At 39.5% G+C, this 3,949-nt stretch overlaps 1 long non-coding RNA gene across 1 annotated transcript; it reads right to left on the bottom strand.

Annotated features, from left to right (window-relative positions):
* Window positions 1–526: 526 nt before the first annotated feature.
* On the bottom strand, window positions 527–3,689 carry LOC136855264 (uncharacterized). Its single transcript, XR_010857972.1, has 3 exons — window positions 3,025–3,689; window positions 2,079–2,232; window positions 527–719 (listed from the first exon to the last, which is right to left on the bottom strand). It is a non-coding gene; the product is annotated as an uncharacterized lncRNA (long non-coding RNA).
* Between the last annotated feature and the right edge of the window lie 260 nt (window positions 3,690–3,949).

The raw sequence follows: 3,949 nt of genomic DNA on the forward strand, positions 1-3,949 counted from the left end.
TTCATAGCCCAAAGGCAGCCTAGTCCATTCATAGCCCAAAGGCAGCCTAGTCCATTCATAGCCCAAAGGCAGCCTAGTCCATTCATAGCCCAAAGGCAGCCTAGTCCATTCATATCCCAAAGTCAGTCTAGTCCATTCATAGCCCAAAAGGCAGCCTAGTCCATTCATAGCCCAAAGGCAGCCTAGTCCATTCATAGCCCAAAGGCAGCCTAGTCCATTCATAGCCCAAAGGCAGCCTAGTCCATTCATAGCCCAAAGGCAGCCTAGTCCATTCATAGCCCAAAGTCAGCCTAGTCCATTCATAGCCCAAAGGCAGCCTGGTCTTCATAGCCCAAAGGCAGCCTAGTCCATTCATACAGCTTAAAGTCAGCCTAGTCCATTCACAGCCCAAAGTCAGCCTAGAATGGAGTCCATTCATAGCCCAAAGGCAGCCTAATCCATTCATAGCCCAAAGGCAGCCTAGTCCATTCATAGCCCAAAGGCAGCCTAGTCCATTCATAGCCCACAGAAAGGAAACAGTAGTTACCCAGCACCAAATGAGACGGCCCTGTCTCTTCATTGCTCTGCCATTCGTCCAGAAGGCGTGGAAGACGATGGAGCAACGGATCCCAAAGAAAGCTTAAAAATACTGGTAGACTTTGGTGCCTAATTTCGATGTCTTCATGGTATACTGTCGTTCGCATATTTTGCTTGAGCTCACCGAAGTTCTTCCATGATTGCTGAAAGAAGCAGATTATTATTCTTGTTATTAGGTTGAGAAGCTCACGCACGTAATGTGACGCGTATGAAAATAGGCTGAAGTTGTAAAGTCTATGATTTGTGACTCGTAATTTTCAAATCTAGTCCCCGGAACTGGATTTGAAGGTTGCGTCACACATTAAAGCGGGCTACTTTTGATGGGATCATCGCTTAGGCCCGATTGCTTGTGGCAAGCAGCAGTGATCTTGTAGTTTATAAAATCGAAGCAAAGCAGTCTTGAATAACGATGATTGCCTTAAATCCTTTGAGAATTCTATATATGTATGTATGTATGTATATATATATATATAAGTTTATAATATATGTATATATATGTATATGTGTATATATATGTAGAATCTACTGGTCACTTTTACCAGATACGTGTGTAATTGTAATAGCCACAATGCCACAATTCGAGAAGTTACATGAGGGCTTTTGTTGTGGCTATTACAATTACATATGTGTATATATATATGTGTACTTATATATGTATATATATATATATATATATATATATATATATATATATATATATGTACATATATATGTATATATACATATACTGCATATATAATGTGAATAAAAAGTGTTGAAATTTTGAAGTTTTCCTGATCTTAGTATGTCAGTTATTAGTGACCCAAAAAGTTAGTTGTGTGTGTGGGTTTTTCAACTGTGTGGGAGTACCAGGTGTGTGTGTGGGTGGGTGGGTTTTTCAACTGTGTGGGAGTACCAGTGTTCAAGTTCCTGGAAGAAGCTCTTTTTGGAAGTGGCTTGCTGATCGTTATTATCTTTATTATCCGTTATCTCGCATTCAGTTCTTATTGAGGCCTTATGCCTTGTTAGTTCATTCAAGGGTCGAGGTAGGAACAGTTGTGTGCAGTGACTGAGGTATCAGCTGGTTTAAATCCGGCCTTATTTAGCTTTGCTGTCATCCTGTGTAAATCAAGAACCTGTAATGATAAGTCTGTATTCATATAACGGAAAAAGGGTTTAGAGAGATTATAACACCAGATGCTCAATATATGTATGTATATAAATATACATATATATGTATATATATGTGTATATACACATATATGTGTATATATATGCACTATATATGTGCAATGTCCTTATGCATAAAATGTTATATAAATAGATTTATAGATGGTTGGTTAGACAGAAAACTTGTTTTATCATACCGTTTCATTATTATGTCTGCACGAATGTCGCATGATTCTTCTAAGCCAGGATTAAATAAGAAATCTGTGTTCTCCGTCACTTCACGCTTCGAATTTGAAGAGATAAAAACCAGAGGTAAGGGGAATGAGATCTTATCATCCTTCTAAAGTACTTACGTTTCTTCTCGGGAACCGGTACTGGATATCACTCTCGTTCAGGGCATAAACGACGGACACGAAGAGATAGCGCGTGTGAGAGTCGCCCTCAAATACCCAGTTTTGGCGACCGCTGGAACCGTTGGTGGAGCTCGTGGAATCCGAAGTTCGCTTCCTGGAAATAAGTTTAATGAATTTTCAGAAGGTGATGTGTTGGGTTAGTGTGTCTGCTGCAATATACTGCAGTATTGCAGGTCGGAAGTGTGTAAGGAAAGGTAGATTTTGTTGAGGGTTTTAATCATAATTTCAGTATGCAAGACTTCTGTTCAAGAAATGTTGTTAAGATTTTTTTTAATGTTTGTGTGGATGCATATGTATATACATATATATATATATATATATATATATATATATATATATATATATATATACACAGAATACATATATATACATATATTTATATATATACACATATATATTATATATATATACATACATATATATGTATATATATAGGTAAGGTGATTGATTCCCACAGTGTGTGTGTGTGTGTTTGTGTGGTGCAGTACAGCCATTACGGAAGAGGTAGAATATGGTAGTGAAAATTAATTATTCTGAATCGACCTACAGAGGGAAGTAATTACACACACACACACACACACACACATGAGAGATGTTTTGTAAATAACCATATGTATACATGGGTGCAGTGAAGCCACAGTACTGAGATCTTAGGCTGTTGAAACAGCAGACTGCATTTAGAGATTGCAAGGCATGAACAGAATTCAAATTTTAAGTAATTACTTGCATAACAGACGAGAGGCAGCAAAGCAGACTGCTCTAATAGTTTCCCCTCTGACCTGCCACTTATTCACACAGAAGATGAAGATCTTTCTTAGAAGATAAACGTTCTTTGGATGTCCAAAACTAAAAAAAAGATCAAACAGAAACGAAAAAGGCTCCTTACGGCTCAGCGTCCTCTCCGTGTCCACTCGTCCTACGAAGACACGCCGCGATTGTGTCTGGCTTGTTCCGGTAATCTTGTAACCTGCAGCAGGTGTTGTAGGCCGTCACGTTGTGATAGCTGTAGCAGGTCTTGAGGAAGATGGCGTTGGGGGGAGGCGGAGGGGCGGTGCCCTCCGCAGGGCGTGGGTTGCACACCTTCCCGTGCAAATTGCAAAGACGTTGGGAGGGTGAAAACGCCACGGGAACGGATGCTTGGAAGAAGAAGAAGGGAAGGTGTCTCGGTCGTCGTGAATATCAGGATGACACAGAGGAGTAGGAGGGTCCACGCTACCAAGAAACAGATGACTTTCACGCCGTTGCCTGTGGGTTGCTTCGCCTTGTACATGGTGCTGACTTCTCTAAGAAATATGCAGTATACTTTATCATAAAATAACACGTAATTATATCGTCTCAGCAACAAAACCCTCTCGGCTTTTGTACTGGTCCATTCGCAAGAGGGGCAACACACATATACACACTTCTTTTCAATACACCAAAAGGTTTTTCGAGTGAATGTACATTGCCCTTCTCTTTGTCATTTCTGCTTAGCTGTCCTCAAGACAGCATTGTCAACATATGCAGTGTGACAGTGGGAATGTAATTTCCAAAAACCTATTTTTCATTTATCTGTAAAATAATATATTTTATCATTTCTCGTAACTAGACACTTGTTTATATGGTCAGAGATTAGGAAAACAGGCATTTGGAACTAGTTATGCGCAGATGTTCCTGCTAAATTACACGATGAGTAACAAGAGATAAGTTGCCATTCCTGATTTTGGAAGTACAGACGAAGTACGTTTGTTTTATTTAATGGCATTTTTTGGAAGTGATGGATTTGCCTGCGGAAGTCAAATAGAATTTCTTGACTGGATCAACAGTATACA

Source organism: Macrobrachium rosenbergii, chromosome 31 (genome assembly GCF_040412425.1).
Source record: "Macrobrachium rosenbergii isolate ZJJX-2024 chromosome 31, ASM4041242v1, whole genome shotgun sequence".
NCBI classification, from domain to species: domain Eukaryota; kingdom Metazoa; phylum Arthropoda; class Malacostraca; order Decapoda; family Palaemonidae; genus Macrobrachium; species Macrobrachium rosenbergii.